This window comes from Ambystoma mexicanum, chromosome 1q, assembly GCF_040938575.1.
Source record: "Ambystoma mexicanum isolate Mex_15411 chromosome 1q, UKY_AmexF1_1, whole genome shotgun sequence".
NCBI classification, from domain to species: domain Eukaryota; kingdom Metazoa; phylum Chordata; class Amphibia; order Caudata; family Ambystomatidae; genus Ambystoma; species Ambystoma mexicanum.
The window spans coordinates 300,686,148-300,700,332 of NC_090922.1; positions in this window are offsets into that span (position 1 = coordinate 300,686,148).

Below are 14,185 nucleotides of genomic sequence, written 5' to 3' on the forward strand. Positions count from 1 at the left end.
TGTGGCCATCATTGCAGATGATTGTTACGCTCACCTGGTATCCACAGGGAGGCCACCCAGCCCTGGTTGGATGATTTGCACTCTCGAACCCTCTCCCGGTCCCTTGGTAAGGCCTCTGGTTAAAGATGGGTCTGCAATATAGGAGAGCTGGATTCAATACTAGATTGTCTTTATGTTTTTCCACCTCCCTTGGCCTCAACTCCTTCCTCCCCCTTGGGCCTTCTCCTCACCTTAATATTGTAAAAGGTGGATTCTCCGTCTTGCTCCTCGTGGCAGGGGTGCATAGATGTGGGGGCGAGCAGCGACCAAGTTACTTCACTGGTGCAAGCCCACCTGTGGGAATCCAGGCCTGCTGTGACTCCATAGGTTTGCTGCTTTACAGTCTTTATATGCAGTTCTTATGTTCCTCTTAGTTCGAATAATAATGTCTTGCTTCTTTCCTTTTAGGTATGGAAAGGTATTTTGGTGTTGTCATACAGTTTGAAGATGAGCATGGGCCAGTAGGCGAAGGCACGGTGTGCGCGATGCTGTCCGGTGAGTAATGCACAATGCCGTATTGTTCCAGCAATGATACTGACCAGGAGATGACTACCCAGGTTAGAATTGTGTGCCTCTCTTCATTCGGGAGGAAACGTGAGTAAACGCTTACTAATGCTGTCTTTCTTTCTCCTCTTTCCAGGTTATGGTATTCCAGGATGCATGCAGTGCCGGATGATGGAGTTCGTACCTTCAGGTGAGTGGAACTGAAGTTGGCGATGGATTGAAGACAGGAAACTGTTCCAGGTAATTTTTGTAGTGTTCTTTCTCTCTCTGCAGGTCCTTGGTTTCAGGTAAGCTGGCATCAAAGAAATGGACACGGTGAGCGTTACGCTGCCCACAGCAGAATAACGCAAAGCATGTTCTGCTGTTTGGGTGTGATTTAAATAGTCTCAGGTAAAGTAGTCCAGGTAAAATAGTCCCAGGCCTGCCACACCCAAAGTAGTCCAGGTAAAGTAGTCCCAGGCCTGCCACACCCAAAAGACTAGACCGCATAGCTCAGTTCCTTATAACTGAGCTATGTGTGTGCCTCCATGTTGGCTGAAGAACCCCCCCAAGTTAAATAGTCCCAAGTTAATAGTCCCATTCTAATGTTGGTCTTCATGATGGTTATGAGCCTGGCGCCAAAGGACTGACTCCAAGAGAGTCTTGAATGAGGTTTTAAGGCCTTTGACCCGGCCCTAACTGGAAGGCTGACTTGCCAGTGAGGGCCAGGGGCAAGGGTCATGACAATGATAAGTGCATCGTTGATCACCTTGATGGCAGCCATTTCCGTGCTGCATCTGGGTCTGAAGCTAGATTGGTACAACTGAAGGAAGTTGTTGATGTGCTGGAGGAGTTGCGTGGCTACTTCTTTCCCAATGATCTTACCTAGGAATGGAAGATGGGTCATGGGGTGAAAGCTGAGTTCTTCAAGTTCCAGTTTTGGTTTCTTGAGAAGAAGTCCTTTTTTTTCCAGTCGACGTTTGAGAGGAAGGTGCCTTAAATGAGGGAGCTGTTTACGATTGCCACATAATAGAGGAGTGTGTTAGTCTTAATGGTCTTGAATGCAGAGGCAGGGAGTACGTTGTGGCCTTGAGGGATGATAGGGTGACACTCAGGTCTTCCATGGTGAGTGTTTTGAAAGTTATTTAAGTAGTGGTGGTTTTGCGAGATAGGAGGTGTGTTGTGCTGTAAATTATGGGGTTGGTGTCTATGTGCTCACAGACCCTTCTGATCTTGTTGATGAAGGAAGAGTTGATGACTGTGGATTTTAATGGGTAAATGCAATGCTTGATGGCTTTGAAGAGGGCTCTGCTCTTGTTCTTGTTGTTTACCTGGCTATGGTTTTCTAGTAGTAGTTGGGCTTAGCAGTAGTGATCATTAGTGTACGTGGAGAGCTCAGTTCCGTGAGCATGGACATGTTCGATGCACTGGGTGCAAAGGTTCAGGCTTGTGGGTGCATTGTTTTACCAGGGCATGGAGGTTGATGTTGGTTGCAAGGGTGGTGTTGAGTTCTTGGAAAAGATAGTGGGGATTCTGTTTCATCTGAAGTAGATTGGACCATGTGAAGTTGAGGTTGAGAAAGTGTCCCATGGGAGCTTCCACTGGGAAGTTCTTGAATGATCTGAAGGCTTGTTTGCTGGTTTTCTGATGGACGTACTTGACTGGGTGGTGTGACTAATCAAAGGGGATTGTCAGATGGTCCGAGCAGTTGAGCAGGATTCGAGAGCTGTAATAGAGGGTGAGCAGTACAGTGATGATGAGGCCAAGTATGTAACCTTTCCTGTGCTTTGGGTATTTTGTGTACTGTCTGATGTTCAGAGTGTCTAGAAGGCAGAGGAGATCATCCATCATGAGCTTGGTTGCTGGATTGCACGGATATCGAAATCGCAGAGGAAGATGTTGTTGGTGTGCATGGGAGACACAGTTGGGACCAAGTCTGTGAAGTCTCCTATGAAGAAGGTGTTGGGCTTGGGCAGACTGTAGATGTTGTTATAGGTGACTGTGTCCATTTGGGATAGCATAAATGTTAGATTAGCAATGGACTCTGCACATGTACAGAAGGGCACAGTTTGTGTCACTGGTACACATGCAGAGTGGACTGTATCAGCTGGACTAGGGGGATTATCGGCCACTGAGGTCACAGAATCCGACTGCCTCCATTCTCTGAGCAAACACATCAGCAAACGTAGTCCAATAAAGGAGGGTAATAGTTCTTACTAAGGGTTGGTGAACTTACCCTAGCTTTGCTTGTGACTCAAACTGAATATGCACCTTGGCATTCAGAGGGCCTGCAGGATGTCGCAGAACTCATTGGTAGCCAATAATCGTCCCTGAACTTGTCCCGCTGGTTTGGTCAGATGTGGATCTGTTTAGGGGGCCCAGCAAGATTTGGATTGCTCCCGGAGGATCAGAAGCCCTATTGAAGGACTTAATCACATTCTCTTTCTGTGTGTTGCCCTTGTTAAAGTGTAGGAGCAGTAGGTGACATGTCATGCACAAAGCCTGTGTTTTAGAGTACTTTCGATTTGGGTGCTTTCTGGTACCTATTTGTCCTCTTTTGTCTGTCTGTCTGTTAAGTAGGTCCCATTTATTGTCTCCTTTTTACCATTACTTAGCCTCACAAACACCCCCAAAGGGGGTTTCCTACCCATTCCCCTGTTCAACTTAAATATAGAAAAAGCACAAAAAACACTTTCCCTTTTGCATTCTTTTTCCCATTTGGCTGTGTGTTCTCCTATTTTACAATTTAATCAAATAACTTTTGCATAAACAGACTCAGTTTGTATAGCCATATTTTTGTTGAGTAGGCAGATGTATTTTTTTCCTTTTCCTGATAGATGGCTTCATAGCCAGACTTAGTCTGCACATCCAGTTTCATTATAGAGTTTACCCATATTAATTGTTGAATAGCCAGATTTATTTTGATTCATGATATGATATATGATGTGATAAGTCATTTATAAGGCGCCTGTAAACAAGTGTTTCTAGGCGCGACAAGACAAGAGAGGGAAGACAGGAGGACAAAACAATGATCTTACTTGGTCTTGTGTCATTTAGATCGCAGAAGTGCAGGAGGGGGAGGAGGGAGCGTAATGTTAAGCGTAAGGGATGCCAGGGAGGTGGCTCATAAGTGCAGGAAGTGAGGGTACTGTAGGGTTGCAGATACAGTCGCTAAGTGGTGGAGAGGCCGGAGGCAGTGCAAGGGCAACTGGTCGTGCAGGAGCCTGGCCCCGTAAATTCAGTGGGTGGCCAGGTAACCGGTTTGCGCAGCAGACAGGGAAATCAGCAAGGGAGAGAGAAAGTGTAAGCGGAAAGGGGGGTCTTGAGTTGCAGTTTGCAGAGCCAGATTCATTCTATTGCTCAATCAGATTAAATATCTGATACACTGCCTCTCTGTGACCACCTAATTTATCACTAGAAGGTAAGCAAAATAACCAACTCAGTAAATCTGCCTTGCCCACCGGCACATCCCAAAGAGGAAGACTGCATTATGCCAAGATGAAAAGAAATCAGGATCAGAATCCAAGAGAGAAGTAGAAAAACACATGTTTCTGCTCTCACAATGATGGCACACCAATGAAAAGGAAATATCAGAGGCAACCCTCAAAAGACCCTGGATGGCCTTCATCTACAGATACCTCCTCAAAGAACATCACTTGAATCCTACCAGTGACTCAGCAAACAGAAAGCTAACAGGTAACAACAGAACCCACACCAACATACAAACAACCTCCCGGTCAAGTGCCAGAATTATGCCTTTACCACACCAATCACCAGAAGCATATAACTGAAAGAGTCACCATTGGCCACACTGTACATTAGGAAACACCAAACCAACAGCCATCCTTTACTGGTGCCAGAATGCTCAACCCAACCCAATGAAGAACCTACTCAGCTTGCTTCAAGGGTACAACCAAGGGACCAGGGCTAACCCCGCAACACAAACAATGAATATGGCTACCAACTTCCCTCTACTGTAAGGATCCACAAAGGAATGGCCGCTCCGAGATGCCATCTCATCAATGCCTGCGCTGTCTGCAAATGTTCCTTTGTTATTTATGATCTTCTTTACGAAAAAAAAGGAAGACCTACTTTTCATCATAGAAACCTAGCTTACGGAAGATCACTCGGCAGTTATACACAAAACTATTCCCACTGACTACAAAATCAACTTTGCCAACAAAACAGCTGGAAGCGGTGAAGGAATTGCACTTGTTTACCGAGTTCTTACATCAAAGTTGCAACTCCAGTCTTCAATATCATCGAGGACTGCAAAATGCTCATCTCAAACATGTCCACACCAACCTTCCTTCACATATAAAGACCCCCATCCTACAATCGTTCTATCACAGACAACCTAGCTGCTGCAGTCACTAATCTGTCTCTAGACTGTCAACACCTCACCACACTAGCAGACTTCAACATCTGGCTCGAGAGGTGGTTAAAGTGGCTGCAAAGTCACTCTCTGCAGCCCTTGGGGCTTTACACCTCAAATAACTGGTTAAAGGACCCACTCACAAGGGCAGACAGAGTTGTATGCAGTGAGAACATCACCACTTTTTCCTCCCCAGTCCACTTACCCTAAGGAGACCACCTTTGCATCCCTTTCACCATCTTCACTGAACCATCCAAAGAACCCCAGAAATGTACCAGATAATTTAAAAGAGATCGAACTGGGAGCCCTTCTGGAAAACCATACCCCATATTATAGCCAAAACACAGACCACAACACCAGATGACCAACTCAAAAACATCCACATCTATATAAATATTACTATGAGCAGGATAGCACCAAAAAAGCCTCTCAAAAGAAACAAGCTGGCAAATGGTTTACTCCCAAGGTAAATTGCATCAAAAGGGAAAATCAGGAACTCAAAACAATCTAAAGAGGCAACCTTCCAACATAAAAACAGGCTTAATATTGACAACTACGGTACTACATGACAGAAAACGTCAAAGTAAAAAAAGAACACTACTCATATCGTATTGAATAAGTGCAACACCCCTAGGAGGAAATCATGAAAATCATCAAAGAATACAAGGACTATACAAGGACTATAGGCCTCATTCCGAGTATGGCGGTAAGGGATAGCGGCCACCGGTAACGAGACCTTACCGCCATACTCCGAGTTCCCTCTGCGCCCTCGCCCTTAACGCCTGAGCAGGTGTTAAAGTCGAGGGCGCAAAGGGGCCTCCAAGCCAATAACGGTGACCGTAATGAACGGTCACCGTTATTTGCATCTTCCCCATTCCCATTGAGCTCTATGGGGGCTCATTCGGGAATGGGGAAGAGCCTTGGTGAATGGGGAATTACCGCCCCGCCAACCTTGGAATGGGGCGGTGATTCCGCCATCCACCAAGGCGCTGCCGGTCCCGGTACGGCGTCAACCAAGGCGTTAATAGCGCCATTGGTTAGCGCCGTACTCGGAATGTATGTATGTAGCCTGTACAATGGCCCCATCACCTACTCGGGAACTCTGTGAATTCATTGTGGCACACTTCACCAACAAATTCAACAAATTCAACACTACATGGATTTGGTAGGTTCCACTGTGCCTTATCCTAAAAAGGAAATGATATCAATAAAATCTCCCACTGAATCATCATTATCGGCCTTCTATCCATTCACCTCCCAAGACTCTCTCTATGTAGTCAATTCTAGCAACCGAGCATGCTCTCTGGTTGACCCGTGCCCCCCAAGATCAACAGAATGAAAACTAGCTAACTGGGTTTAACACCTGCCTTCCTATCCCTTATCAAGACCTTTCTTGAATAGCAGACTGTTCCACCCTCCCTTAAAAACACCCTCTGTTGAACCTTTACATAAAGAAAGTGCAGGGCAGATCTAAACAGCCCAGATAATTACCGGCCAATCTCCATCACAGCTTTCATCAGAAACATTCTTGAAAAATGTATCTAACAGCAGCAATGTGAGTACATTGAGATCAGCAACCTCCCCCCATGAGTCGCCAAAACAGCTTTAGTACAATAATATGGGATATGTGTAAGGGCAACACAGACAGTGACTGACCAAGATAATGTATACTTCTGGGCTTTCCAGCCTCGTTTTGATACCATCAAGTATGCAAACTTACTACACAGACATGAGGGAATTGGTTAAAGGGAAGCACTCTAGCCTGGATCTCTTTCTTCATTCTCAAGAAAATGGAGCAAAACACTCATAGCCCTTTCTGATCATGGACTTGTAATGTGACATGCAAAGGAGTACAAGGCTCTACACTCTATCCTCTTCACTTCAACATCTACACAACCCCCCTCCTGCATCTCATCAGCAACACAAGGCCCACATGCTTCAATTACGCAGAGGACAAAGTAATCTACAAATTTGCTAATGATCCAGCAACGGACATGTTAGACCTCAACACATGCCTTGCGCACATGGACCTTACCCCAACCCAAACAAAACACAACTCCTGATCACTGGTTCAGACCCACAACCACCCCCTGGTCAGGTGCAATGGGCCCTTGACCACTGCTCTCTTCTATTGTGAGGAACCTTGGAATCACAATGGACAGCAACCATTCCATGTATACGCTCTAACCACAGACTTAAGTCTTTGTAAGGAGCTGCTTCCTACAGCTTCACGTTTTATGACGCATTATCCTCTACCAGGTATCTTATTAGTACTTTCAAGACTTGGCTACGCCAGAAATGTTTTACCACGGTCTATGACAGTATCTACTCAGAAAACAAAACTGCAAAGAGTCCAAAACACAGAAGCCTGATTGCTCCTAAAGTTAAAATGATTTGAACACATCATCAAGCATCCCTTGTTACATTTCAGGCAGTACAGGGGTCACCCCAACCACTGCTTATGACAATGCCCAGCTTATCTTGGGCCTTGGAGCATTTTAACTTGCCTTAGGGAAAGACAACAGAGACGAGGCAGGAATGCACTGTGCTATGGAACCTATGGAACATACTAGTGTAGCATGGTACACCAAAGAAGTGTTGTTACTTGGGGACCAGCACAATGCACTGCAAATGGAATGGAAGGATGTTCTGACTAGTCCTAATGCAAACACATTAGCTTCTATTGACATCTCCTCTACAGTACCCTCTAGAGGAAGGCAATGAGGTTGTAGCCAGTTCCAGGTACACATGCACAAGCAGACCCCAGTTCCCCTGCTCTCTCTCAACCTGCCAAGCACATCAGCTCCCCCTGCATACTGTGCCAATGGCACCATCCACCAGCAGAGCCTTGTTCCTAGCTCCAGTACCACCACCACATCACAGTTTGCTGTTGTTATGGTTAGCCCTCGGTATGTGCTTCTTTTTGGGCAAGCTGAGAGAAACCGAATGATTTGTCATGCTGACACTCACTACCTCTAGTGCCAGATTACCATCATTTGGCAGTAGCTAAACCACACAGCAGTGGTGGATGCCATAGTGGGGCACTCGATTTAGCACCACCCTACCTTCTTGTAGGTGAGTGGCTGGGCATTGGCTATGGAAAGGGCAGGAGGAACGACATCTCTTGGAGCAGGAGTGAGAGATCCAAAATATTGTAAGAATGGATGTGCATGTGTGGGAGAGAGTCACAATGGGTTACAGAGGCCACTTATCTGCATCACTGTGTGTGTAGAGTTGAAAAGGGGGTGAGAAAAAGCTCAAAACGTCAAGGAGTTAATTGAAGTAAAGCAAATCACCCAAATGGGAATCAAATTAACGGATGACATGTTAAGTCACATGGTTGAAATTTGCAAACCTAATCCAATTGTCAGATGGTAGAAATCCAATGAATCTTGTTCAACTTGTTGTTGCAAAAGGGTGCCTTCCAGGAATGCGTCCCTTTCAGTATTCAATCTTCTGTCATGAATGGAAGAAAGGGCTGTGTATTTAGCATAGTGGAGATTAGGGAAAGCACACTAGTCTACCATGAATTCGTTGTTAATAATATTACGTGGGCTAAATAAAGTAGAAGCCCAAAAAGAAAGATTTTAAAGAATGTCAATTATATTATCAGGGCTGAATAACAAAGAAGTAAAAATCTCAGTCTTTGAGGAGGACATGAGCCTAGTTAGACAGGCAAAAAAGACTGTCTGACTATCATACTTGTATACTTCTGTGAATTCCCCATCTTGTCATTGATGTATTGGGAAGCAGGGGTGATCGCTCCATGCTTTCAAGAGGTTGAGGTTGAGGCAGAGACCTCAAAATGCGTGGCAGAGTCCTGGGGAGGATATGGGCCGTGGGGGATGGGGGGCACAGAAACTGCATTATGGATAGGTTAGCGGATGCTTGGGTATAGATTGCATTAGGAATGACAAACCATTTTAGAATACAGTAGCCATATTGAAATAGAGGCCTAACGCTGCGCTGTAACCAGGACAGTAGACCTGAGCCGTGAATGTGCCAACACACGTGTGTGTGCAGGAGTGGGTTGCAACATGGGCAAAAGTGAGACCGACCAGGACCACAGAGACTCATAAACCTTTCATTGTCACACATGGCCGGCATTCGTATCCCCGGAAGAATGTGCCCTGCAAGGTCATGTGGGGGCTGAGAGCTTGCTGCGAAGAGTTATCCCCCGAGAAGGATGGCACAAGCCTCTGACCTTCCCCAATCCCAATTCTAAGTTATAGTGCCTAGATGCCCCCATCACAAGACCCTAGCATTCCAAGGTACCAGCCAGCCCCAGACCGCCAACCATAAAGCTGTTGGATCACCAATTGATCAGAAAAGATCAGTGACCAGGGGCAGGCTGCCCCCACCATCAGGGCATGTGATTTGTTCTGCAAGGTGCTGGGAGCGGAAAACGCAACACACCTAAAACAGGGTAGGACGATTTGGAATGGTACTGACACGTCTGGAATCGAGCTGGGCTTTATAAGATATTGTGACCTCAAGAATGTCCACTGCACCCATGTCTGCAGTACCAGGTGCAGGTTAGGTTACAGATAGAGAATGTTATGTTTTTGTATTTCTAATTGCCAATGAGGCAGCGTGACGCCCAGTGGCATGTGAAGAAGATGCCTGCGTGGTAGAAGATGGGCAGGAGAAGCTAGGACCAATGACCTTGCATCCCTTGTGGAGCAGGCTGTATATGTCTAGGGTCGCACCAACCAGCTATTTGGATTTGCAACCCATGCAAAGGACATCACTGATGACTCTGTGTGTTCTTATAACCTGTAGCTTATGCTGATTTGGGCAGAGCGCCCCATGGCAGCAGAATTCCTTGCTGGCACGTTTTTTTCTTTTTATGGAAATAAACCTTGTTCTCCTTGAAAGAGGAGTGCTGCCCCTTTTTCCTGGGTTGTATTGTATTGAGGGGTTTCTCTACAGATGTCCTGAAGCTGATGGGGTGTTTAATAAAAGTTTGGAAAAGCACAAGAAAGCAGTTAATGGCATTTGTAGAATATGAAAATGCACCAGAATAAATTATTGCCGTTGGAGCTCGCTTCATTTGTGTCCATTTGTTTTGCTGAACTGAAGTAGGAAAAGAATACACATTTCTACAGCTCTTGTTTCACATTGAGAACTGTAAAAAAAATAACTCTCACCTTTTGGAAGGTGACCCTCAGTGCATTACTATGATAAAAAATGGCAGGAGCAGGACTTAAGAACATAACAGCTGTAGCACAAACACTAATGGCATGTTTGACTAGTCAATCAACCTCAATACAATGAATCTGTAGAGATATGACACAGCAGCAGCAACATTTCTCAGGGTGACACTAGGGACTGGGGTGGCATAGGGTCTAGCTACCTGTGGTGAGAGGGATACAGCAGAGCTCTTGTGAGTTGATCCCAGTCATGTGCATGGTGTCACATTATATGGCACTGCAACGAGATGGTACCCAACTTGGCCCCAGAAATGCCTGACGCATAGTTTTATTGCAAAGTTTGTAGGTGGCAAGATGCTGTCCTTTTCCCCCTCTGTAGTTTGAAAAACGTTGATGCTTTTGGATTTCTTGCTAGGACAAGACAACATGCCTTCCTGGGCTCTTTTGTCCACAAAACAGCTGATGCTGGAGTTGATGCTGTGGCTGCCAGTCTGTCTTTGTAAGACCCAGTACAAAAGTTGAGGAGTATCTTTTACGTCTGTAACTGTGGCATGTTTCCTCTCTTTCTCCTACTCTGTATTACTGGTTTCCAAAATCAAGCGCTCCAGGGGCCTGGCCAGCACCTCACCCTCGGTCCTCATCACCACCATCAGCATCATCAGCTTCATAATCTTCCTTTTCCTCCTCATCAACAGTATTATCCTCAGACGCATGCATCATCCGTGAATGTGGGTGTTGGAGAAGGCCAGAAACATGCCTGCACCTCTGCACTTCTTTGTATCATTGTTTCAGTAGCCCCCCTGCATGCCTCCCTGCGGCCTGAGACTTTTAGTTGCTAAGGGCACGTAGGCACTTAAAATGACCACTTCTTCGCAGCCTCAGAGGAGGGCATGTTGCAAACCCAGTTACCGGGTCTGTGGATGTGCTCTCTCGCCCCAAGAGAAGTGTATGATTGGAAGCTATATGTGAAATGAATGTTGGCAAACAAGGGTTCTCTATTATATAATGGGAGGAGAGCTATGTTACCACTTCTCTATGGATGTTTAAGGCAATGAATGATACATTTTTTAAACAAATGTCATAGTCCCCAAGATAGGATGAGGGAGCGAGTTGGTTGCTAAAACCTTTACAAAATTCTGCTGAAAAATGGGATTGGGCCACTCATTTTGAGAAAATAGAGAAGCTGAAATCGTTATTGATGTTTGTGCAACTGAATTTCACTTATAAGAGCCCACAGTTTCATATAAGGCTGACTGCTCGTAAAATGAGGAGTACATTTATGTTACCTCGCCTTAATAGGCTGGAAGTTATAGAAGTGAAAGGTGCCTGGTTAGGTATCGTTAGGGCCAATCACGGTTGCCGTACTTGTTCTGAGACCAATGAAACTAAAATGACTAGGCATGTCTTGACCTCATGTAAAAGCATGATTGAGACATATAGACAGTACTATGGCAAACATGTTGCATACGATACAATCCACACAATTTTGGCTACGTTGTCTGTCAAGATATAGCAAATGTTTGATACCTCATTCCATAATTCTGTAACAGAATTATGGAATGAGGTAGCAGCAAAAATTGAGCCTTGAGCATTGGAAGTAGATGTACGCATTTGTAGATGTGATATCTGGTGGCAATGGAATATATCCTATGTATGTGACAAACTGTCCTTTCTTTTTCTCTCTTTTTTCTTTTCTTATTCACTGATAAAGCTATGTTGGGATTATATGATTGCGATTTATGACTATGAAATTTTAAATAGATGAAATTGATTTAGATGTTCTATGAATTGTGTGTTTTTATGTATGTTTGAGGTAAATTAATATTTATGCATGGATGGCATATGTGTAAGTAAGGGTCTTGCATGTATAGATAAGTATTTCAAGGGTGGAAGTATGTGACTTTCTTTTTCTTCATTCTATTTTGTCTTTGTGTGTTATGATGACATTTGCCTTCTTTTAAATTGTGTTAAAGCTTTATAACTAATTACACAATAAAAACAATACATTATCTTGTGTTGGGTTTCTGCTTTAATGATCAGGGGAACTGGTTTTATGAAGCTATGCTCGCAAAGGGAATCTGCCCTTGTTACCCATTGTATGGTAGCCTTCATTCCCTGGAATTGTCCTCTTGTAGTGCATAGTGCAAGATCTGTTAAGCAATGTGATCTGCGTTTGTTTACTTCTGTTTCTATGAACACTTGTGAGGCACTCATGGTGTAGGGAATGAGGGAACAACCAAAACAACCCTCATCACAGTTCTCCCTTCCCACCTTCTGCATGTGCTGATACTACACATTGTTTGTGACATGGAGGGAATTTTCAAAATACTGCATCATGTGTTCATGCCATCTTGCACACTTCTTTTTTCTCTCTTAACGTGTGTGATTCTCTCAGAGGGAATGTCTGTTTCCATTTGAACTGCCGTTATCCCACGAGTCATAATTGTGTTACCCTCAATAGATATTGACTCACCATAACATTGGTGTAAAACCGCTGCAGTGTAATACAATAAATAAAATACATAAAACAAAATACAAAAAAGAATTCTAAAATCATTATAGCCAAATAATCTACCTTTTGTAGGTATCTAGGTCTATAAGCTATTTTGGGCAACAAAAGGAAATATTTGATATTATTTAAAAAAAAAAGTAATGTCTCCATTGTTGTTGTTGTTTTTCCTGTTATTAAAAAATAAATAAATACGTATTCATGCAAACAATCTAACATTGAGAGAAAATTCCATTCTAAAACAGTATGGGCCCGATTCATAGAATTTGGCGCAGAAAAGGTGCAAGGGCCACGCGCCGAGAAGGAGTCTGCGCCAGCCGTGGCAGAGAGAAATCTTTGCGCGGTACTCGTATTCATGGAGTTCCCAAGGCATCAGTAGCTGTGGTGCAAGTAACAGCAAGCTGCGCAAGTAACGCGCCCAACATGCCCCCACGCACAGTAAAAAGCAAGTGAAATTCCTAACACGCCACAATCTTCCGCACCATCCCTGGGCTAGCATACAGCCCCCATTGCAAAATTGCTTGAAAACACCCTGTGATCCCCGTCCGCACCCCAGCGTAATTGCGCGAAAAACACCTTGCATGCCCCGGCCGCACCCCATTCCAATCGCATGAAAACACCACGCAATACCTGGCCACACTCCAGCCCAATCACGTGAAAAAACACTGAGAAGGAGTCTGCGCCAGCCGTGGCAGAGAGAAATCTTTGCGTGGTACTCGTATTCATGGACTTCCCGAGGCATCAGTAGCTGTGGTGCAAGTAACAGCAAGCTGCGCAGGTAACGCCCCCAACACGCCCCCACGGACAGTAAAAAGGGAGTGAAATTCCTAACACGCCACAATCTTCCGCACCATCCCTGGGCCAGCATACAGCCCCCCATTGCAAAATTACTTGAAAACACCCTGTGATCCCCGTCCGCACCCCAGCGTAATTGCGCGAAAAACACCTCGCAAGCCCCGGCCACACCCCATTCAATCACATGAAAACACCTTGCAATACCTGCCCACACTCCAGCCCAATCACGTGAAAAAACACCCCGCAATCCCCGTCCGAACCCCAGCGTAATCACGCAAAAACACCTCGCAATCCCCAGCTGCAACCCAGCCCAATCGTGTGAAAACACCCCATGTACCCTGTCCGCACCTCGACGTAATTGCACCAAAACACCTCACAATACCCATCCGCACCCCAGCGTAATCACGTGAAAACACCTTGCCATTCCCAGCCGTACCCCAGCATAATCGTGTGAAAACACCACGCAATCCCCGTCCGCACCCCAGCGTAATCATGCAAAAACACCCCGCGATGCCTGTCCGCAACCTAGCGTAATCACGCAAAAAACCTTCACAATCCCCACCCGTACCCCAGCGTAATTGTGTGAAAACACCCCACAAACCCCATACGCACCCCCTAGAAAACGTGTGCACTCCCACGCAAGACTTGCCATACCACCAGCCAAATGGCGCCCCAACACTCTCGCAATCCACAGCATGCAGCCTCCTCCAGATGGGACACCCCTACCCCAGCCCCCATAACCCATGACCCCACCCTGCAGCCAGCCCCTTCCACATGGGACACCCGCACCCCCGCCCCCATCACCCGCAATGCCAACCTGCAAGCAGCCCG